The sequence below is a fragment of the Sceloporus occidentalis genome, unplaced genomic scaffold (genome assembly GCF_023333645.1).
Source record: "Sceloporus occidentalis isolate IW3139 unplaced genomic scaffold, rSceOcc1.0.p SCAF_2, whole genome shotgun sequence".
Taxonomy (NCBI): Eukaryota; Metazoa; Chordata; class Lepidosauria; order Squamata; family Phrynosomatidae; genus Sceloporus; species Sceloporus occidentalis.
The window spans coordinates 20,946,797-20,971,443 of NW_028316982.1; the positions used below are offsets into that span (position 1 = coordinate 20,946,797).

The 24,647-nt window shown below is 42.0% G+C and overlaps 1 protein-coding gene across 11 annotated transcripts in view; it reads left to right on the plus strand.

Annotated features, from left to right (window-relative positions):
- Window positions 1–12,174: 12,174 nt before the first annotated feature.
- The window catches only part of MECOM (MDS1 and EVI1 complex locus), a 109,179-nt gene continuing 96,706 nt past the window's right edge, over window positions 12,175–24,647 (plus strand). For 4 of the 11 annotated variants that reach the window (XM_089508888.1, XM_089508890.1, XM_089508889.1 and 1 more), the window contains exons 1-2: window positions 14,576–14,636; window positions 15,823–15,957. The gene's annotated coding sequence lies outside the window, so the exon portion shown is untranslated. Of the gene's footprint in view, window positions 12,371–14,574; window positions 14,637–15,822; window positions 15,958–24,647 lie in introns of those variants that run through there. The other 7 variants (XM_089508883.1, XM_089508887.1, XM_089508886.1 and 4 more) reach the window with 4 other exon arrangements.

Sequence of the window (24,647 nt, forward strand, 5' to 3'; positions counted from 1 at the left end):
AAGATGTGATTTATGAAGTGCAGGGCACAGCAGCAGGGGCTTCTGTCTTCTCCAGAAGAACCAAATTACTGAGGTGGAGATTAACATGCTTTCAGTCGGGACCATTTCCAGACCAAGGGAGTTTTTTTATTATTATTTAGAAAGAAAGAAAGAAAGAAAGAAAGAAAGAAAGAAAGACCTTTTAATTTCCTCCCTTCTTCTTCTGTCTTTACTTCTGGATGGCAGAAAGACTCCACTGCGCTAAGGTTATGTTCATGATAGGGAATCATTTACACAGAATGGGCAGGATTTATAACTATGAAATATAATGCATGTTCTTTCACATTTCCTGTTAGATACCTTTGGATTTTTTCTCCTCCTCTTAAACCAGGCTTGTGTCTCTCTTAATTAATAGCCTACTTAAATTTTGTTAAGGCATGGGCTTTCAAAAGGGAAAAAAATGTATTAGCACACAGACAATAAATACATTTTTAAAATGTATTAGCGCACAGACAAGCCAGTGAGCTGCTGCACTATTTCTCTCTCTTTTTCTCTTCTTTTTCTTCCATACTGAAAACTCATTAGAAACTTCACTTATAATCTATCCTTGCTGAAAAGATAGCAGTAAGATTTAAGGTGAGCTTGTTATCTAATGATTATGGTACTTAAAGAAGAAATAACCCTGCTACCAGCTACTTGTCTGAATGCCCCCCTCCTTTTAATGCTGTCCGCTTGCAGAGCGGCTGTCCTCCCCAGGAAGCCTATTAAAAGTGGACAGTGCAGTTATTTCATCTGGCTTTGCCTGGACTGCTTTTCTTTTTTGCTTTAATGATGTGCTGGAATGCGCCATGCCCATAGGGTCTCCATTAGAGGAACTTTTACTTCAGGGACAGCCATGAAGTTTAAAGGCTTAAAAGAGGCATCAGTTTACATTCTGGTGGGAATAGCTTGCAGACTGCAGTACTTACGCCTTACTGCCCCCACTATTATGCAGGCTTATTTTAAATAAACATTTGGGATTTTTTAAAGGGAGGTACAGCCACTAGCTTTCCTGGGAAACTTTGGCATTCTTGAACTAATCATGAATGCCATGGATAAAGATATAGCCAAGGCTTCATTTGGATATTTTCAAAGCAGAGAGAAAACTAAGTAATATAGGGCATAAGCTTACAGCACTTGTTTGGGAGATCTCAGTACAACCAGTCCCAAGAAAATAATTGAGTTTCTTTTCTGGGACACTCATCCCAAAGTTGTTTGCTAAATAATTTTGCTGAAAGTAGGAAGTTATGTTGAATGATTTGTTTGTTCATTGTGGTAGAATTCAAAGATATAGCCATGTTAGTCTGCAGAATCAGTATGTAGACAGATCTTGTAGCACCTTTTAGACTAACTAAAGAAAAATGTTGGCAGCATGAGTTTTTGTAGACTTAAGTCTACTTCCTCAGATGCATCCAATTTGTTTAGCCACTGGGGCAGAGACATGGCAGAAGATAGTATCATGAACATATTTTCCTATCGTAACATATAATCACATATAAGAACTAGTGGAACACAGCTGTCTCAAGTGCAAAGCTATTCATACTTACTTGGGAGCATCTCCTAATGAAAGCAGTTAGACTTACTTCTAAATATACATGTATGGGATTGCACTCTTTCAGACTATGCAAATCATGCTCCTGGTATGAAATTCCCTCAGTCATGAAACTGTTATGTAGTGATAATAACAGTGACTTGATTACTGAATTAATATAAGAAATACAATAAAACAAGGTAAATAGAGCATTTTGAATGCTCTAAAGTAATTTGTAAGCTGCCATGGGTATCATATTGAGGGGGAAAGCAAGGTATACATTTAATTTTAAAAATAATATACAATAACTATCATGAATTCAGCTGGCATAGAAGAGGTTTATGTGATCGGGTGTAACAAATCACATGGAAAGATGCTTTCAGATCTTAAAGTTGCTACAAGAAGTAGCAGCCCTGATTCTCAATATTCTGTGACAGGTTTTTCACTCTCAGAAGTTAGAATGTCCCTGAATATTCCCAGAAAACATGTAGCCATCCTAAAGCCGGCTTGGTGAATGGTGGGCTGTACATTCTGCAAAGAAAGAAAGAAATTCTTTAATGAGGGACATATTGAATTAATGAGAGGTAGTCAATTTTCATGGTTAGAACTAATTAGAGAAAATCAAAAATAATGAACATATTGCAAAATTCTAGCAAAACATTCCACCAGTATTGGTCACTGAGCATAGAATACTAGCAAAAGATTATGGAAATCTGGAGATTTCAAAATACTTTATCCATTTGAATCACTGGCCTAATTTTCCCTTTATTCTAGGGATGGGTGAATCTGTCAAGCTGAATCTTGTTGGAGTTCTAATTTTTCCACCAGTAGGCTTGTCCTATGCTATTTCTGCATTAGATTTCTCAATTCTTCTTCCAACCCTCAGCCCCAGAAATTAATACATATTTGTAATTTTCAAAATAAACACACTTTCAAATATTTGAATTTTGGAGGTACTATTCATTGTCTAGAATGTGTACTGCACATTTTTTAAAAAAAACTGTTTTTCTCTGTGCATTCTTACAATGTGCACATGTCTCTCTAGCCATGAGGTTCCTGGAAGCTGAAATGCAGGTACTGGAAACCTCATGGCAAATATGGCTCGAAAGAAGTTACAATTCATAATCATGCCCATTATATGGAAATGGTGGTAGCAGCAAGGCTTACTTTTCCACTGGCATTGTATCCTCAGTGAAGAACTTTTTAAAGTTCAGTAAGTGAACTGCTTAAGAGTCATTTCAGAGGCTGCTGAGCCAATCATTCAGTAGCCTGTTGTAACAAATTGCAATGAATTTTGAAGATCGAGTCACCAGCATTGATGCTGAACTTGATGCCACAGTTTTTGCAGGAGAGACAGGGATTATTGGGGAACCATCTGGTCACAATTTGTGGTATCACTTTCAATGATTGCGATCTGAGAAATTGGAGAGGAGGCATGAAGTTTAGGCTACCCCCTAGTTTTTGTCATCTTTGTCTGTCTTGGCTGATAAGATCTAGGGATTCACTGGATGACCATTGCTTTTAAAGAGATTTCATTATGACCCACCCTAAAAGGCATCTCTGGACTCTGAGATGTTGGTCACCAACTACACCTTTTTAAAGAAAGTTGATAGAGGTGGTGGTGGGCTCTCATAGGTTTCTGGAAGATGCAGATTATTTAGATCTGATTCACTCTGGCTTTAGTCCTGGGAATGGCATGGAAACCACAGCCAAGAGCTTGCATTAGGAGAGCTACATTTCCATAGCTACATCTCTCAATACTACCCCCAAAATACTTACCTTGTAAGCTGTGCACCTTTACAACATAGCCATGTCCATGCTGTCAGAAAGCAAGGCATTCAGCAAGAATGTGTCTAGCTATTTTTCTTTAATTGAACACACAGCAAAAAGCATTGAAAGGGATCTTCATGAGTCTTCAGGCTGTTCCTGCAGATGGTGTCCTTGCAGTGCATCCAGCTAAAGGAAAAAAGATGGACAGATCCCCGCTGATTGCCCTGCTGCCTGACAACAAAGAAAATGGCTATGTTAGGAGGTCTGCACTGTTTACAAGTTGAGTTGGGTTAGATTTTGGTTACTGCATTGTCACAGCAGAATTTGGACCTCCACAGTGCCCCCCAAAAAGAAATTCCAATGGCATGTCTTTCTTAAAGGTAAAGATTTCCCCTTTGACAACGTTGTCAAGTCATGTCCAACTGTAGGGGGCAGTGCTCATCTCTGTTACTAAGCTGAAGAGCCAGCATTGTCAAAAACAATTCTGTGGTCACGTGGCCAGCATGACTGCACAGAATGCTGTTACCTTCTCACCACAGTGGTACCTATTTTGCTACTTGCATTTTTACATGTTTTAGAACTGCTGGGTTGGTAGAGGCTGGGACTAGTAACAGGAGCTCACTCAATCACATGGCACTTGGGCCTCAACCTGCCAACCTGCAAGTCTTGCAGTCATTAGAATTATCATCTTAACTCCTGGTCCACCATGGCTTCTTTCTCACACCATCATAATTTACTAAGAAGATACCACCCTGGTCACCTTGGACCTGAACAGACAGGCCAAAATAAAGCAGCTTCTGGCCACTTTGGATGTGTGCTGTTTAAACAATGCATACATCCTAAGAAGCTGGAAGCCACACTGAAGCTGCACTTCAGTCCTAAAGACCAGAATGCAGGTTCCGCATGGCTTCTGGCCTCTTAGGATGTGTGCATCATTTAAACAGCACACCTCCAAAGTGGCTTGAAGCTGCTTTATTTTGGCCTGTCTGTTCAGACCCCTTGATTCATGGCCTTTATTGTGTGTGAGAGAGAGGGAGTGATACTTAATTGATTCTGCTTGGTCTCTCATTGGTATTCAACACTGTTGATTACATCCCTGCTGGCCCAAACCTGTGGACTGGAGAAAAGGGTGGAGATATTATGCCATATTGGTTTTGCTTCTACCTTCACTGTCAATGCGGGACTGATGAATTTCTGCCGAACCTGTACTTTGGGGTCTTGTAGGGTGGCATCCCACTTAACCCCTACCCACCAAACAGTTTAATATCTATATCAGTGATTCCCAAACTCTGGTCCTCCAGGTGTTCAGCTCCCAGAAGCCTCAGCCATCTTGAAGTCCAAAACACCTGGATGACCAAAGTTTGGGAACTACTGATCTATATGAAGCCACTTAGAGTGTCCTCCCAGGATTTGGGACACAGTGTCATCAGTATGGTGACAGTCAGCTCCATCTCTCCATTCAGTGTGAATCAAGAGAAACTGTGCAAGTGCTAGGCAGGTGCCTGGAAGCAATAATGGCCTGGATGAGATTCAAAAAAGTGAAACTGAATCTTGAGAAGGCAGAGATGATGTGAATAGGTGGTAAAGAAGTCAATGAATTACAGTGTGGGTTGCGCTCCCCCCAGAAGTCACTAATCTAAGGTGATCCCAGTGGTGTGGAGTTTACTGATTTTGGGCTTGTTTGCCAGTTACAAATTTTTCTGGATTGGCATAGCCTGGCTCCAATACTCTGATAGTCACATACTTTGATTATTACATACTTACATACTCTGTTACAATGCATACTAATGGGACTATCCTTGGACAGCCTGAAGATGTAGCTGATACAAAACTATTAAATGGAATAGCTAAGTGCAGACAGCACGGGTTGTTTACTATCTACTAGGCCCAGTTTACATGATGTAGGATTCAAATATGTACAGAAGAACCTCTCTCAGTACCAAACATAGTTTTAAGACTGAGAGTGAAGGCCCTGCTTGTGGTCTTATTGTAAGAGTGTACTTGGCCTCTGGTGTGGTAAGGCTAGTAGCTTTCCAAGTAGAAGGTCCCAAGTTTAACCAACCTCCAGTTTTGATAAAAATTAACAGAAGACGTTCTGCTTGAAACCCTGGTGACTCACTGTCTGTCAATGAGAATAATTCTGGGTTAGATGGACAAATCTATCTGAAATAAAATTTCTTTTCTACTTTTAGGATGCATAAAAAAGTGCCAAGTCTGCATCCAATTCTAGTCTAGGCAGAAGGGGCATGACTCAGCCATCAAAATTATGAGAGATTCTTTCTTTCTTTCAACCAGCATCACCATTTACTCTAAACCTCTCATTGTCTTGATCAGGAAGAGCACAGAAACTTTATTCTGTTGAGGGATCATTCTATTGATTTCCGCAAGGGTGATCTGGCAGGGACTGCATGCCAGCCATGAGCAGGATCAGAGCTCACTTTGGCAAAAGTGGGTAGAGTTGCAAAATTGTAGGATTTTCTCTGTCTTGCTCATTCTTTCACAGCCTCCCCTTCTCTGCCTCTTTGTTTCTAACCAGTGGACCTCATGAAACCTGACATATATCTTTTATGCCAGTATCTGACACAACGTAATGACCAGGCAGGTCCCTCCCACTGCAACATGATAAGGTTTAGTCCCTTTGGATCACATTTTTTTCTCCAATTGATAAATTCTATTTGCTAAACTCATAGCTGTCCCCACCTGCTATGATCACATTACTCCTGATCTTGGAAGTTTTTATTTTATTTTACACAGCTCCATCTTAGCTCCAACTATACTTCTTCCTTATCTCCCCAGACCTGTGTCCATACCAAGGTAGACAGCTTTTGTTTCCACTGTCTCCTTCCTTTCCTGTCTGAGTTTCTTGTAGTATGATGTCCTCTGAGTCTAGAGTGCCTGTCCCCACCCTGGTCATCATTTTCCCCTTTCTTCTAAGTTTTACAGTCTCTTTATAAAACAGTCAAGGACTGTTGGGGCTTCTTGCCCAGCCAAGAGTTTCTTCTTCCTTGGCTCAGCTTCATCCTTTTTCTCTTGCTGCACCGTGCTTCTGGAACTGCCTCCCTGAACATCTGCAGACTATCTCTTCCCTTGTTAGTTTTCACTCCGAATTAAAGCCTTTTTTGTTATTTAATATTGTTTTATAATTGTTTATTTGATTATATCTATTCGTTGTTTTCAGAGTTTGTATTTCAACTGCATAACTTGCTTAATTTTGTATAGTTTATATTTTATGGCTTTTAGATTGTGCACCACTGGCAGGTTATATGCTGTTTTGATGATGCCTGTAAACTGCCATGCAGATTTATGGTGCTATATAAATAAACATTAATAATAATGATGATAATGATAATGATAAATAACGATGTAAGAAACTTAGAATTTTTGAGCATAGTTCACTCGTAAGAAAGTACCAATCTGGAGGCTTATTCTGAGTAAACAACCATATTGTGTGGCTAAATCCATACACATGTTCATGTGGAAGTAACTCCCCAAAAGTCAATTTGACTACTCCGTAGAGTACACTAAGGCAAGCCTTGGTTTGTATCAATGCACACTCAGGGTGTAACTACAGCCAGCCACATCTCCCCACATTACTTTTGCACTTTGCAGCCAGTTTGCAGCAACTGCAGGGAAGCTGAGAATGTAGGAAGAAGTGAAAGTTACATTTTTAAAGCAGGTGAAGAACAGAGGCTGCGGCGGGTTAACTGGGTTGTCCTTGCCAAATCAGGACAGTTTGGGGGTATCAGATTTATCACATTCTCAGCATACATTTTTGAGAGTACACGTTAAAATGCCATATGTGTGATGTGGCCTTTGTAAATAGTGTTGGAGAAAGGTGAAAGTGTGTCTGTGTGAAAGAAACCCAACCACCCTCCATCTGCAGATACTGCCATATGAATCACCTCACCCTAGCCCACCTCACAGGGCTATTGTGGGGCAAAGGTCCTGTCGAAAAGGAAAGATGAGTTAGAAATGCGGTAGAAATAATAGGGTATGCTATGCCTTCTTATTATTTTTTTTAAAAAAATAGTATGTTTTAAATGTTGTTTTAAACCCTTTTCATTTTGCATTATGAACAGAACTGTCTGTTGTTTTGTAACTTTGGGGACAAACAGGGCTTTTTGGTGTTCTTTGTTTTGATTTGGTGCAAGTCCCCTGGGGTCCGGTGCTGGGAAAAAGGTGTCACAGGAATTCAGTAAACAAGTCAAGGATCGCAGTTCGGTTTGAATCTGTTCAGATGATCCTGGTTCCCAATTAAATCGAATCACTGAAGCAATGCACCTGACCCATTTAACCCACATCTTTTTGACGCTGATTTTTCCCCAGGTCTTTTTTGATAAATTGATTCCAAATGTGAACCGGATGCGGATCAGAATCAATTTAAATTTGCCCTTTGGTTGGCTGGAGAGGGGCCATTTTGAATGGATTCATGCATGAATGTGAACCACAAATAGATTGGGGTTTTTTTGGGGGGGAGGGGATGCGATTGGGCCAAATGTTGTGGGAACCATGCTCCGCTGTTGAATCGACCCATCGATTCAGATTGCACACCGATGTATCTAAGTGGGAACGAGGCCCAAGTTGGCTTATGGGTTTGTTGTTATCGTGTGCCTTCCATCCCAAGTTATGAGGACCCTAAGGTGAACCTATGCTGGGGATTTCTTGGTCAAGATTTATTCAGAGGGGGGTTTGCCATGCCCTCCCTCTGAGGCTGAGAGAGTGTGGCTTGCCCAAGGTCACCCAGTGGGCTTCCATGGCTGAGCAGGGACTTGAACCCTGTTCTCCACACTTGCACCACTGCTGCAAGGAGTCAGTGGCAACCCTCTCCTTGGTCTGGCTGGCTCTGGAGTGCACCTTTGGAGAGTAGCATATTCACCTTCCTGGCTGAGAGAGCATCTTCCTGTCTTTTGCTCAGCCTTGGCCTTGGCTCCAGCTGCGCTTAGAAAAGCAGCTGCAAAGCCAAGCGAGACGCTGCTCGCTGCTGCTGCTTTTAACCACAGCGCGCGACGCCATCTACCGGCCAGGCGCTGCAAGTTCAGCCCCCCTTTGCCTCTTCTTCTCTTTCTGCAAACCTGGGAAAGCAATGAACTCACCTGAAGGGTTCCTTATAGGGTTGCCAGAGTTAACACTGACTGGAGAGGGTTGCTGTGCTTTTAATGGCTGCTTAGAGGCGGGAAAGTCAGCAGGTGGCCCAGGCACACCTGCTGAATTCCCTTCTTCCATACCAAAAGGCACAGCAAGCCTCTCCAGCTTTCCAACTCTGGCACCTCTTCTATTATAACTCCTTATCCTTGGAAGGAAAACCGTCCTTTAGTCAGAGCAGTTTAGTCAGATGCTGACCTCGCCTCTCCTGCTTCGTTTGGCGCCCAAATGGCTGCATCAGCACTGCAGAAATAATCCGGTTTGACACCGCTTTCACTGCCATGGCTCCATGTTATGGAATTCTGGGCATGGTAGTTTGTTGTGGCACCAAAGCCCGCAATTCCATAGCATGGAGCCATGGAAGTTAAAGGGGTGTCAATGCGGATTATTTCTGGAGTGTGGATGCAGCCCATCCACACGTGTTGTTTTTTGTTGTTTGCTTTCAAACTAAGGCGACCCTATCATGGTGTGTTTCTTGGCATGTTTCTTCGGGGGGGGGGGAGGGGTTGCCATGGCCATCCTCTGAGGCTGAGAGAGTGTGACTCGGAGGAGTCCTCCTTTCTTTCCTCCCAGGTTTGTGAGCAGCACCAACACCAGCAGCAGCAACAGCCTGGCCTTCCTCTGCCTCTCCTTCCCCTCAGAACCCTTGGAACAATAGCCATGATGTGAAAATGACAGTTCAGTGTCACAGATAACAGCCTCGGAGGGGGATTCATCACCGTCTTTTGTCACTATTCTCCCCCGAGGACCTCCGCCGCCATGAAAAGGGGAATTAAAAGGGCACTTGGGAAGAAGTGGAGGAGAAGGGAGGGGAAACCCGGGTTTCCCGCCCCGACGTTCCCACATTCGTTCAGATCACACAAACACAGACATATATATTGCACATATAGGTGTCTATAAAATGTCTCTCGTGTGTGTGTGTGTGTGTGTGTGTGTATTTGCGTGTCTATAAAGTCTCTCTCTCTCATATATATATATATATATATATATGAGACAGCCTCGTGTGTGTGTGTGTGTGTGTGTGTGTGTATATATATATATATGAGACTATATGTATATATATATATATATATATATACCCAATATATGAGACTTTATAGACAGCCGCATATGCCATATATACATATAAATAGATATGAGTGTATATATAGAGACACTCCTATGAAGGACACCCAGCCAGTCTCTCCATTGCCCTCCCTGTGGCCTGGGTAGTTCCAACTCGTTCCTCGTTCTTGTAACGCCTCCGCCTGAGAGCCCTCGTTGAAGGTTCCTTTCGCCCCGTTTAAAACAGAAACAGTACGAAAACGTCAGAGACGAACCCGAGGCTCTGGGTGCCTCTTTCTCCCCTTTTAATAGGTTTATATTTGTAAAGAGGCAACGAGCGTCCTTCCTTCGATGCCGCTTTTTTACTGTAGCAGAAGCCAAACGCAGGGTCACCGTGCCCTCGAAAGAAATCTCAAGGGTGGCTGGCTGGCAATAAACAGACTATATATATATATATATATATATATATATATATAGTAAAAGTCTAAGTGTGTGTGTGTGTGTGTTTTGTGCCTTTTGTTTGGCCGAAGGAATGTAGCCCTGGCTTGTGGATTTGGGATCTTGTCGTACTTCGCCATAAACGACTCCGTCCTTCAGGTGCCCAGGAGCCTTGCTCGCCTTTGCTCTGGAAATGGTGGCAAAGCCTACCAAACTGTCCATTTAACTTCAGATCCACTGAGGCCTCCCTGGCGGAGGGATCGTTGTTGGTAGATCCTAATTTCTTTGCTTCTGCAAAGGAAGGGACCGACAAGCCAAGCAAGCCAGGCTCAGGAGCCTCCTCTTCGCCTCCCGACCGCTCCGCTTCGCCAAGGAAAGCAAAGGCTCAGCGGCGCTGCCTTGTTTTAAGAAGTCCTCCTTCAAGAAAAGCCTCCAGCAGAGAGGATCCAGAGATCTAGCTGTGTGTGTGTCTGTGTGGAAATCCCTCTGCAAAGGGGATCTTGTGGCGCTTTGGGGACGAAAGAAAGACAGGGATCTCCTGGCACCTTGGAGAGTAAAGGGGGGAAAGGGATCTAGTGATCACTTGTTGGAGACTAAAAGGTGATCTTGCGACACCTTGGAGACTGAAGATTAGAAAGGGATCATGTGGTAACTTGGAGACTTAGCAAGGGATCTTGTGGCCACATGGAGAGTAAAGAAAGAAAGGGATCTAGTGGAAACTTGGAGAGTAAAGAAAGAAAGGGATCTAGTGGAAACTTGGAGAGTAAAGAAAGAAAGGGATCTAGTGGAACCTTGGAGAGGAAAGAAAGAAAGGTGTCATGTGACAAGTTCGAGACGAAAGAAAGCAAGGGATCATGTGACATCTTGGAGAGTAAAGAAAAGGATCCTGTGGCATGCTAGAGACTTGAAAGAAAAAAGATCTAGTGGCATCTTGGAGACTAAAGAAAGCAAGGGACCTCGTGGCAACTTGTTGGAGAGTGAAGAAAGAAAAGGGATCCTGTGGTAACTTCGAGACTAACGAAACCAAGGGATCCCGTGGCATCTTGGAGGCTTAAAAGAAAGAAAGAAAGAAAGAAAAAAGGATCTAGTGGCCACTTGGAAGACTAAAGAAAGGGATCCTGTGTTAACTTGGGAGACTGGAGGAAGCGAGGGACCTCGTGGCAACTTAACGAAAGAAACAAAAAGGTTCTCGCGGCAACTTGGAGAGTCCAGAAATCTTGGAGGGAAGGGAAAGACGGAAAGAAAGAAAGAAGCTGGGATCTTGAGAGAGAGAGAGAGAGAGGGAGGGAGGGAGGGAGGGAAGGGAGCGGTGCACTTTCTGACTCCAAGGGATCCAAGTGAGGAGGTGACGAAGGGGGGCGAGGTCTAGCTCCTTCCTTCCTTCCTTCCTTCCTTCCTTCTTCCCTTCATCCCTGTCTAGCCCTGGAAAGCCAACGAGGGCTGGCTTTGCCCCCAGGCAAGCCCTCTCCGGCCCGGGACCCCCCCTCCAAGGGCCTGAGCCTGGGCGACCTCCTGTTGACCTCTCTCTCTCTCTCTCTCTCTCTCTCTCTGCTCCTGTCACTTGTTGGAGGAAAGGAAGGGCCTGAAAGAGGAGCCTCTTCTGTCTGGCTTCCGATCGCAGGCAGGAGGAGGCGGGGGAGAGATCCCTCTTTTCTGGGGCGCCTTTCCTCCCTTTCCCTTTCCCTCTCCCTCCATCCCTCCTTCCCTCCTTCTGTCCCTTGTCTCCTCCTCCTCCCTTCTTTCTTTGCCCGGTTTGCGCCCTTGCCATTAAAGAGACAGTCCCCGCAAGGCAGCCGCGGGAGGAGGGCTTGGAAAAGAGGAGGGGGGTCGGTCTTCCTCTTCCTTTTGGGGGGTCTTTGGAAAGGGCTGCCAGCCCTCCTCTCTCCTTCACACGCCCCCAAGGCACACTTTCGCCTTCCCTTGTGACCCAGCCAAGAGAAAGGGCGAAGGAAGTTGGAGAGCTTTTGATCCCCTTCTCTTTGGGTGACTTTGTGGACTCATCACACACAGCCCCCGAGACACCCCCAACAGGCAGCCCCACCTGCCCTCCCTCCCTCCAGGGGGACCAGGGCAGGCAGCGCCCCCTCCTCCTCCTCCTCCTCCTCCTCGGCCTCCTAAGAGGCTTCTCGGAAGGGATCCCCTGGCAGCCCTGGAGCATCCCAGCTGCCTTCTCCCTCCCGGCCTCCGGCTGCAGCGGAAAAGAAGTTGAGAAGAAGAAGAAGGAGGAGGAGGGAAGTTCCAGCCCAGGCTCCTCCGCCTCCCGGACTTCCAAGCGGCCGCTGCGGCCAATGCCGGAGGAGGGAGCCGGGGGCTCCGGGGGCGAGGCAGGAGGCAGCGCCGGAGGGACTCCTTGGCTTCGGGGCGTCGCAGGAGGAAGGGAGAAGCAGCAGCGGAGGCGGCCCGGCGCAGGAGCCCCAGCAGCCCCCGGTGCGTGGCGGAGGAGGGAGGGAGGGAGGGAGGGCTGCCCTGGAGATGGTCCCGACCATCCCCCGAAGTGGCCTTCTTGTCTCTTGTCCAGGCCCCGGCGTCCTCCTTTTCCCGGACCTGTCCTCCTTCCCCTAAAGTCCTCCCTTTGGAGCAGGAGGAGGAAGAAGCCTGGCTTTCGATTTAGAGAGGTCGGGCCATGTCCTCCCTTTCCAGGGGGTCCTCCACCAAGAAGCACGGACTCAGATCCTATCTATTCTCTCCGTCGTCTCACTCTATGGACGAGAGGTCGATATAGCTATATGGCTCCGTCCTCCCTTTTCGTCCTCCTGGCCACATGGAGATCAGGGCCCCTCTGCCGAAGGGCTGCCGGGATCTTCCCTCGCTGCATCCACACCGGAGAAATAACCCGGTTTGGCCCCGCTTTGACTCTTTCTGGCTCAAGACTGTGGAATTCTGGGAGTTGGAGTTTGTTATTTCTCCAGTGTGGATGCAGCTCAAGAGAGGGTGAATCCGTCCCAGGAAAGGGATCGATGACCCCCCTGGAGACCGGGCTCCAAGCTCAGTTGGGACGCAGGAGGAGGAGGAGGAGGAGGCGGGAGCCCTCCTTGATCCAAGCCCAGCAAGAAAGAGCCAGCCGGCCTTTGGAAGCGGAGATGGGGCCTCGGACAAGGACACACCGCTTCGGGGGCCATAAAACGATCAAGAATAAACGAGCGGAGCTTGCAGCATTCCCAGTAGTAGGAAGGCAGGCTAGAAAGATGGATAGACGAGAGAGAACAAATCGAGGGCTTATGGAAGGATAGGATAGATCGAATAAATAGATAGGAAAGGATAGAGTGAGTAAATAGGATGGGATGGCATATGGATAGATAGGATAGGCTAGAGAGGCTAGCATAGGAAGGCAAGGTAGGCATATGAATAGATAGAATAAATACATAGGGTAGGGTAGATAGATAGGAAAGAGAGAATAAATAGGATAGGAAGGGATATGGATAGATAGAAGATAGGATAGAAAGATAGGTAGGATAGGAAGGATGGATGGATGGATGGCTAGATGAATGGATAGGATAGGAAGGATGGAGAGATGGAATAGATGGAGGGATGGAAAGGACAAATAGAATGAATGGATAGGTAGATGAATGGAGGGATAGAGAGGCAGGCAGACTTGGGACGCATCTGAGGGTGAGGCAGAGTGGCCCTTCCTCTCTGGACTCAACTTTTTGGGATCGCATTCATTCGAAATTTCGGCCTGTTTTTTGCGAGTTCAGCAGCCTCTTCTCTTCCCCTTCTTCCTCCAAAGAAATCCCTCTGATTGAGGAAAGAGAGAGAAGCCTAGGAGAGGAGCGATCGGAAGTTTGACACTGGTTCTGGGCCCCACAACAAACTCCAACTCCCAGAATTCCATAGCAAAGAGCCAGAGAAAGAGTTAAAGCGGGGCCAAACCGGGTTATTTCCCCAGAGTGGATGCAGCCTCCATCTTCTGCCTTTCCCTCCTTTAGGCCAGATGCATCTTCTTTTCCTTTCCTCCTCCTCCTCCTCTTTTCCTTCCTTGAGTTTCAGGAAAGGGGCCCGAAGGAGGAGGGAGAGGGTTGTCCCTTTGGGATGAGGGCTCTCTTCCTGCTGGGCTCCTTGGTCCCTTTCCCACCCAAGGAACCGGGGCTTGGATCAGAAGAAGCTTGCTCCTTTCCCCCCTCGTTTCCCTGGTTTTCTTCTGGAGGATCCAGTCAGACTCTCAGGTGGTGAGGCGAAGGGAAGAAGGGTCGGGAGGTCCACAGCCTTCATGGGAAGTGCCTGGAAATCCCTTTTTATTTTGGCTCTGGAGAAAAGCAACAGGCAACCCCTGGGCTTTCTGGATGGAGATGTTTGGCTGGGTTGTGCAGAGTTGGTTCCCTCTGGAAGATTTCAGGGCTTGGATCACTTCTGAGTGAAATGGGCTGAGAAGTGGCTCACATCTTCCCCCTTTTCCACCAGCAATCTCTAGGGAAAAGTATTTCCAATTGGGGTGCATCTATCTAAGTGTGTGTGTGTGTGTGTGTGTGTGTATAAAATTCGGTGTCACCCTTGCTGTTGGGAGTGCCTTGCTGCTGGACAAAACACACCAGAGGCATTTTTAAAGTCCCTCTTACCTGCTTTGTCCCCTTGTCCTTTGCAAGTTAATGGTCTAAAACCGACTTCCGAGTGATTACCAGGACTTTTGGCTTCAACTGCTTTAGGGCCATGGAAATCTGCCCTCCAACTTTTGCCTTTCACCTTCAGGTGGACTTAGGTAAAGTCATTAAAAAAAAATTCCTCTGGGTTCATTTAATGACCGGACTGGAATTGCCAGACAAGATTGTTTAGTCTCTGATAGGAAATTCCCGTTAGGTTTTCATTAACTAAAGTGATCAACAATACCAGGATCCTTAGGATGTTCCATTGGAGGCCAAAACCATTGCGAAGCTAGACATGTGTTGAAATGCTTTCTTTGCCTGTTCGCCCCCTTTCACTCCTTTTCATGCAAACTTGTTTTTTATTTGAGGTCCAATTTTCCACTAGCAAATGGTTAACATATTTCCCAGGCAAATGCACCAAATACACATACTTTAAAAACACACATTTTTTTTGCCATGCTCGGTTGAAATCTCCGGCTTAGGCCTCTAGACACGCAAACTGTAATATCACATTATAATAATTAGCCATGTATCATAATATTATTCTTATGCGGCATTATTCCTAGCGTTACCCCCTTGCCATCCCATTCCCTTTGTTTATTATCTACATATCGAAACCATTTAGGGGCATGTGCTAAGCGTAGCCACTTTTGAACAAGTGTTTACATTTTATTGCCTTTATTTTCTTTGGTGTGGCATAAAAGGGACCCTATTATAAACCAAATCCTGCAATTTACCGAGATTAAAGAGACATATTTCAAGCATTGCACACGACATGGAACTTTAGGAAAAGCTTAAATCTTTGAAACAAACCTTTATTTAGTGGGTAGAATTTTGAAAGGGAAACAGAAAATGATAAAAGACAACCCTGGATATATGAGGCTAATTGTTTTTGTGCTTCTGTCACAGTAAAAAAAAAATTAACATTTTGTTAAAACAACAACAACAACAACCCAGCAATTAAATATTACTGTTCCCTTATGTGTGGCAAAGAAACAACATGTTTGCTTCATTAAAATGTTCTTCCAGTGATTATTCCACAACATTTTCATTACAGACAAATATGTTTCTGGGGGATGAGGAAATGGCTTTGTTGCAGATTGATTGATTGCTTTTCTAATTACTGTTCTTGTTTGATTTAATAATTTTCATGAAGTCTACTGAATTTTGCTCTAAAACAGGCTTGAGCCTTTCTCCATTGTTTTATTTTTGTGTGTGATTTATTTATTTTTTCCTTTAGCCCAGCCCAGCCAGACTAAAACAAGAACAATAATTTATACTTTCCTATTCTTTTCTTTACAGATCTTGGATGAGTATTACAATGTGAAATTCTGCGTTGATGCCAGTCAGCCAGATGTAGGAAACTGGCTGAAGTATATCAGATTTGCTGGATGCTATAATCAGCCCAACCTTGTTGCGTGCCAAATAAGCGATCAGGTAGGTAGTGTGCATTTTTCTGGACTTACCTGTAAGAGCTTTGTGATATCCTTGGAAGAAAAACAAAAGAGCAGGCGCTCTCAAGTAGGCGATGGGGTCTATTTACGGTGTGAGAAAAAGCAGAGATGTGAGAAGCAGACCAGAACTGGTGGCTGTTGTTTTTATTTTAAGTCTCCCTTAATTTTTGTCTACTTCATAATCATTTCTGTACCTTTATGTCAAGAGCGAGAGAGGTTCTTTACATTATCCACACATGTGACTTTAATCTATTCTTCTTTATTTCTAATGTTTTCAAGCTAATTGTCTAATTGTGAAATGAAAACTTTAAAATATCTTCTTAAATATAGTCCCAATATCTTCAACTTATCAAGGCATATTTTCCAGTTGTATGTTTTTATATTTGATCTATGAAACAAAGGAGATTATTTTCTTTCTTTTTTTCCTTGACAGCTTCTAGCAGCATTAGAAATTTCAGACTGTAAAGGAATGGATGATGTTAATTATATTTGTAGCTTTTACAAGCACTTCTGGAATGGAGACAGATACATTAATGAAGGATGTTTTGCTTGGGAAGAGCATCATGTTGCTGTATCTGTCTCTGCCCATCCTTTCAAAATTTATGTTTACGCTGCAATATATAATAAACACATTAATGTCATTTTAAAAATTAATGGAATTTTAGTCGGGATTTGAGGATTCATTGTTTGTTTGTTTTTGTGTTTTTAAAGAGCTTCCAGGGCAGCAGATAATAAATTACATTAATATTTAGTGTTGAACTAGAGTTAAAGTAGGTAGGTTGGTTTTAGAGATCAGTCTTTTGTGATTAATACCCTTGACATGACAAAGTAAAACAAAAAGATCAGAACTAGACATACATCTTCAATTAGAAACATCTATTTGTAATAAAGGTCTTTTGTCGATCTGCTCAAAATTATGTTTGCTACTGACAGCATTTTACACTACAAAATAAGCTAAGCAATACTTTTTAAAAATTGCGATCAGATATTTTCCTCAAACTAATCTCACATTAAATGCCTAGAAGCCTAACCAAATAGAAGGATAGGGCCCTGTAGGTTTCCTTGATGACCACATGGTTCAAGTAAAGAAGCCATAAAAGTCATCAATACATGAAATATACATTCTGAAATTTACATTATGTTTGGTAGAGGAAAATGATCCATTCTGATCTTTCTGAAATTGTGCAGCCAGTTTGCAGAAAGGAAATGGCAGATTTGTGTTAAGTTTATTTTTACATATAGTAAAACCTGGCTGGGGGAGGGGAGTAAAGATAGTAAATAAATCCAAATGGATTTTAAGAGGAGGTGTAGCTTAGGGCTTGCATGTTGTTATTATTGTAAAAATAACAGAACATATGCTAGACCGAAAAAAGAAATACATTTAGAATATGCATTAGCCACTCCAACATATGCATACAGTTTGCAGTGAACATCACAGAATACTGTTGTTTTTTAAAAATATATACCTGCATTTCTGCTAATGCGTTTTAAAAATTCACTGGAGAAGTTTTTATTTTTGCATCATCTTGTGTGTTTACAGGTCTATCTTTATGTAACCCATAGCTGTTACAGTTCTTGTCTACAATATTCAGGGAGAAAGAAAGAGAGCTTGATAGTCAGACATGTTTATATAACAGCACACTATCTCTTTCTCTCTGTGACTATATAATAGTGCAGTATGTCTATATCTGCTAACCACCAGCATTTCATATTTTATACAATGAAATTTTAATAATCTCTGTATTGATTACAATTTAGTCTCTTTACTAAGCATGTTGAAAGTTCAGTTACACATTGGTGAACATCAAGCTTTACACTGAATTATATTTAGTGTGGTTCACTTCCCTTTCTTCATTATCCTAGCTCAAGACTAAGAAGGTTGACAGTATCCTAAAACAGAATAATCTGAAACATGACTGCAGACACCAAGCAACAGCCTTTAGAAAAGGGGTGTGGGGATTATGTATGTGTTAGTTTGTGTTGTGGGTAGCCCTACTGCAGCAATACAAACAGGACAAAAAACAACCACCTTTCTCTGTTAAGGAGGTATTAAAATAGAGAGAACACATCCACAATTTGCAGAACGATATAAAGAGAGTGGTTTATATTCTAAGAGGGTTGAGGGCATGGATGGCTCATAGACTGAGCGGGCAGAGGGTACTTCCCTCTCAGACCATTTGGGATGATCACTGCTTGGTCCATGAGCTCCCACTGGTCAGAGAAAGATTATGGGTAAGCAAGCTATGCTACAGCCAAGGCTAACTGACTGGAGAGGAATCATTCACCAGATCTCTTGTTTCACTCATTTTCTCCATAAGGAATAAGATTTGCCAAGTAATGAATAATTAGTCCTTCTCATCACTTAATGGACTCCCCCACTGATTGAGATATGTAATTAACTATTGAGAGTGAACCCCCCCCCCCCCTGAAATATCAACAGTAACTCTATGCACTTCTAATTACCTCAAATCACCAGTAAAACCCATGAGCAAACACTGTATTTCATCTGGGATGAGAGACAGTAGGTGCTATCAGCATGGTGAGCAAAGGCCAATCACACCTTTGGAGTGCTGAAGGCAATATAAAATGAAAGACAAGAAGGAGCTGTAGATTACTGGAGTTGTTGGTTTCAGCTAAATCTCTGTAAAGCCACAGCAGTAGCTAGAGACTTTGTCATTTACCACGCAGAGCGGGGAAAAGAAGTGTTGTTGTTGTCAATGTTTAAACCTTGCTTTCATTTTCTTTGTCAAAGTTCTTTTCCTTTTCTTTTTTACCATTGTCATGCTCTCCTTCCCCCCACAACTCATTTTCTTGTCTAAGGTCAGATTTCATCACTTTGGATCAAGTGTACAAAAGGCCTGGATTCCTTCTTATAACTATATAAATAAGCCCTACTAAAATGAACGGCTCAAGAATAATGGGACGCAGTCAAAACATGTACGGGGAATACAACTCATATTTCATTTGATTGGAAGTAGAGCAGGAGTTTTAAGACTGGGTGAAGATAAATTCATCCCTCCTCCCCCCCTCCCTGACACAGTAAAGTTGATCTAGAATTTCCAAACTCTGTCCTATTATCTCCTGTCATGTCTAATAATTCTTACAGCTGTGCAATCCAAGATGTTCACAAATAAGGAATTCCAAATACTACACAATTGGTGGGTGAATTGCTTGGGTTTTTTCTAAAGCAGGGCTCAAGTGCTCCCAACAATGTACTGTCACCTCTGTTTCAGTGGAATGCATTTTTTTAGTCAGAAATCAGTTTGAAGTTGATAAAAGTTTGAGCAACATTGTTAGGGGTTGCTTTTTTCTTCTTTTTCCAGAAGTGAGGCCAGCCCATGTCGTTTTCTATCATGTGTTTCATTGGTACTTTGTCTACAAGAAATTTGTTTTCCAATTTGGGATTATGCATTTCACATCGCTCTGTGTGGTTGATAGAGTACAAGTGTTCTGTTTTATTTTTATTAAAGAATGTAACAGCTTTTTTAGTATGCATTGAACTTTAAGACTGGAAGTATTGCAGAGCTAGATATGTGTGATGCAGCGGGAAAGTGCACCATTGTGGTATCTTAAGTGTGAAAATACCTGCTTTCCTGATGGTAGGGAAATATATATTTGGTTAAGGTTTCCAGAATTCTCAGGGGAAGTAGAGCAATCGCCATACCTCATAGATGGGGACAGCTTATACCAGTGGCACAGTACATAATACAATGGGCTTTTTTCCCATTAGCTATAAAACACATGTACCTGTTTTCATCCAGCACATGTTGCAGAGTATGTATGTTGTTGATTTTGAAAAGATCAAAGTTTGGACTCAAAAGATCTTGGGCTAAAACTCACTGAATAAATAAATGTTAATTATTGTAAAGAGTGTTAGAAAACCCTAATTATATGCATGTTTACTTAGAAGTCAGACTCAATTCAATAGGCCTTCCTCTCAGGTTAAGTGTGCAATTCAAAATGTACTTACTGGGAGGCAATTTTTTATTGAATGCAGCAGCGCTTTCTTCTGCATAAACAATCTTAGGATTGCACTGTTAAGTGTAACAGCTATAGCAAAATTTTAAATGATAGCAGTGTGTTCCAAAAGCATAAACTACAGACCGCTGACTTGTTTTTGAAACCCAGTCAGGGGCTATGTTACATTTAAGATATTAAAAACATATGTATTGTGTATGTACTTACATAATACTTCATTTCTTCATACGATAGAGAATGCTGAAAATATCAAGTGCATCTTTAGTGCTTGTGCCAGAATTAGATTACTATAGGGAATTTTGCCTGCTTTGCATTACAAAATCATGTTTCACTGTACCTGATTATATTCTACTGGGAATAAACACGGTAGGACTATTATGCAGTCAAACAAGTGCAGTGCAACTATTTTGAAATCTTTTTGAAACAAACCTCTTCCAGTCTTTTTTCCCAAGTCTTCCAGCTGTATATTTAATTTTTTAAAAAACATTGTTGCTTTTACACATGTGTGTGTGCCCACACACACACATGGAAACAGGCTACATATGTAGTAAGGAACATTTTTTAAAATATATATTTTTGAGATTATACTGGTTAACTCACTACGTCCATTGTTTACAACACATTTATTAAGCTAACTAAAATGCTCACATTCATATTCACCTGTGAGAGTAACTGAATTTAGGAAGATTTTCCCCAGTCCTAAACAGATTTACCTGTAAATCAGTGCTATTGTTTTTAGTATCAGCTTTTGGTGTGAACAACTACAAGCAGGCATATAAATTAAGCACATTTATTTCAGTGTGTTTAAGAATCCCTGACTCTGGTTTAGGACAGGTGAACTGTTTGGTTGAAACCTAAATTTAGTGGTAAACTAGGTCATAGATGACCTTGCATGTAAGTGGCCACTTACACGTCACCCAAAAATAGAGAAAATACGTCATTAAAAAGGGATACCAAAAAGAACACAGATTTGCACAATTTTTTGGTAATTGTACATGTATAGTTGAAACATACAAGGACAAAAAATATGTACATGAACTACATGAAATATGCATATGTACATGTAATATACATATACAAAATTTAAATATGACTGTAATGTAAATAGAAATACAATACATCTCACCATGATGGGTAAGACTCTCACCAGTCTACCAGCCAGGGTGCAAAGTGTGGAAGGACTACTTCAAAGCCCTGTTCTCCCAGTTTCCTATGGTATTTAATCTTTCAACCAAACGACCCTTTCTATATAGGGGATTCTCCTACATAAAGTACAACACATGGCTAACCTATGTTCAGTCCACTGGACAATGCTGTTTTTCCTCAGTAAATCTGACAGTAATAAGCGGATTATGACTTCCAATACCCTGAGCTAACCTTCCAGTACCCTGAGCAGTATTGTGCTCAAAAACCAGATAACAATTTTTGTTGTTTTTTCATAGTGCCTGTTCAAGATATTCTACCACATAAAAAAGTAGTAAGTAGTCATTGGAGGCTGGACTCTTCCTTCTTTGGAAGCATTTGAGGAGGCTAATTGTTTGTTCACTTAGTGAAGTGGATTGTGTATGTGTTATTTAGCAAGTGAAAAATCATTTGGAAGAAGAATAGGTGACATGTAGACTTTCATCTATATCCGGTTGACCAAGCCAAGCTCTCCACCTTGGCTCTGGGAGCAATGTCCTGTGCCCACATATGGCAACATAGCAACAGGTCAATTGTTTTAGAGGGAATGAGGGAGAACGGTTTTCGAGAAGTGTCTGGGAACAAGTACATAGGTCTAAACTGTTCTTGGTTTAGAACTTTGTCCTGTCCTGAGATGGCCTAGAATTGAAAGGAAGTTTTCAGGATTCTTAAGTCATAGCAAATCTTGCCAGTGCACACTGAGAGAATTTAGACAGCTAGGTTTTAATAAGCACAATCAGACAAGTATGCCGTTCTCTCTAAGTGAAAAGAAATTTGTTGATGGGAGATTATCTAATAATCTCTGCAAGCATTTAAGAAATAATACAGAGGATTAAAGATGCCTACAGTGAAAATGCTAAGCTGTAATTCACTTAGTGGTTTCTGCCAACTCCTTTTGTTTGTTGCTGTTGGGTATGTGCTTTCCTTTTTTTTAAAAAAAAATGGCATTAGGATAACAGAGGAAAATTCACCTTGAATACTGCTCAAGGTGGTATTTGCTCTGTTGATAAAGTCTTCTAAGAACATCTACTTGCTAAATGTTCCCATTTTCCTGATACTATGTGAGATACTTTGTTTATTTTTGAATTCTTATGCTGCACAGGGACAGGTGCTGCACCACAACAGGTAAAACTAAACTTTGCATTTGCTAATGTTATTTTAGCAAAACAAAGCAAAGAGAACTCAGGCAGTGAATGCAGACACTGTTACTGAGACCTCTACCCTCCAACATTTCATAGATGAAAATCAGGACATGTGTGTCCAACAAACATTAGAGTGTGGTTAAGACAGCAGAAAGAAAAAGAGGAAAAGCACATTAAGCTAGGACAGGCTGCAACAGTGGCTTTTTGCCTGAGCCTACTGGGAAGGACAAGATTCTGTCCCCTCCTTTCCTTGCTACTGAGTTAATTGAGTGCAAACTACCTTTGCACTTTGAGCTTAGTTTGCCTTAATGGAGGTAAGCTGAGGATAAAGGGGAAAGTGGGAGGAGGAAAGAGACATTAGGACATTTAAAGACAAGTGAGAAAGATGGACAACTGGGTATTAATCAGAATTCTCCCTACTAAACTGGGTCTATTGGAAGCTTTCACTTGATATAGGGACTGACCTACTCCATGTGGTATGAGATACATGGATTACCTAGGGGGCAAGAAGTAGGACAAGTTGGGGATATGCAGATGAAAGATTGGAGAAATCCCTTTGCAAATAGACGTAATGTATTCCTATACATATTTACTCAGTAGTAAATTTCACTGTGCCCCCATGGGGCTTATCTTCAAGTCTGCACAGGATTGTGGCTCCAAGTAACTAGAATTTGCAGAACAACTACATAAAGCAGTATACTAAAAGCCAACAAGAAGTGTGTGAAACTGATTTATTTCTTTTTAAAATTCTGCACCCGTGTTCCTAATATGTGGCCCAAGGCAGTTAACAGATACAGCCAGCACAATTTAGAGAATTTGTGGTTATGTCTCTAACTTGCATATGCTGGATAAAATTAAACATGCTTCTGATTTTTTAGACAAATCAACCTTTCAAGTAAATTGACCACCCTGAATTTTGTGGCAGTTGGGTTGGATATAAGTATGAAAAAATAGATTTGATAAAATCATAAGAAAACTTTTAATGAGACAATAGATCAGAATAACAAGAAAAATTAGAATGTAAGCCTATTTAGTGAAAGCATTTCTTTCGCTATAAGTGAAAGTATTTCTTTGGCTATAAGATCCGTTCACCAAGTCCTCAAAGCAAGTGCATTTCAACCTTTCCCAGAAATGTTTAATGTCACTTTTTTGTTAAGCTGCAGTATCGCTATTACAACCTGTTTTTCATATATAGTATTTTATATTTTCAACTGTTTTACCTTGCAGGTTTTATTGTGTGTGTGTGTGTGTGTGTGTGTGTGTGTGTGTGTTGCTACATTGTAGCTTCAAAAGAAAAGGGACAAAGATATGTTTATCCCTGCTATGATTCTTCTCACATGAGTCATAGTTCAGGCACAGCCTAAACTGATTATACCCACAAAGCTGAAGCATTTCATAGAAGCTGTGGCAGCAAACTTGCATGGGTTTCAGTCTTTATGGCGAGAGCATGTAGCATTTTACTACCAAAGGTGTCACTTTGCTATTGTCTAATAAGAGAAAAATTGCCTTGCTAGATTAGATCAAGTGCTATCCAGATCAGTTTCCTGCTTTCAGTAGCAGCTGGTCAGAAACCTATAGAAGGTCACAGTTAGAGATCAGAGGTGATAATGACTATGAAGAACACTGAAAGGAAAATGCCTTCTAACTTGAAGTAGTCAACGTGATGTAGTGGTATGAGTATTGGATTAGGACTCTGGGAGACTATGGCAATATACTAGACTACCTTAGGCCAGTCACATTCTCTCAACCTGAGAAGAAGGCAATGATAAGCTTCCTCTGAATAAAATTTTCCAAGAAAACCCTAGGATTGGGTAACCATAAGTCATTTGACAGACGCACATAACAAGAAGCAACATGAAACATGGCATAATGCAACTGGAATAATCTAAAGAAAAAGAAAAGAAAAGGTGCTTCTTCAACTCTGGTGCCTTTTGTATTAGTGATTTTATGTAAGATCACTCTTCTGGCAAATAACCTGCTAGAATGAAGTGTGAAGCATCCTTTTCACTGTTGTCTGTTTCTGCTGTTTCACTCTGATTGAATTCTGGTTGTTTTGAACATGGAGGGTAACATCTAACAGTATACACTTTTGTACATGACTTCATTTGGTTTTGCAATTCATGTTTACTTATAGCTAAAAGGAAATAAATCCTTACCTGCCCAATACATAATAAATAAGCAAGCTTAACTAATGAATACCTATCAGATCATAACTTTAAAAGACTGGTAGTTTAGTTTACTCCTCTGGGGGAAAAAAGGCCACCTCAAGACATTTTGCTGCCTGAGGCAAAGTCCAAGATGGCAACCCTTCCTCCTACCACATTCGGCATATAGAATCCAACCAAATTGGCAGATGAATGTTACTTTAGAT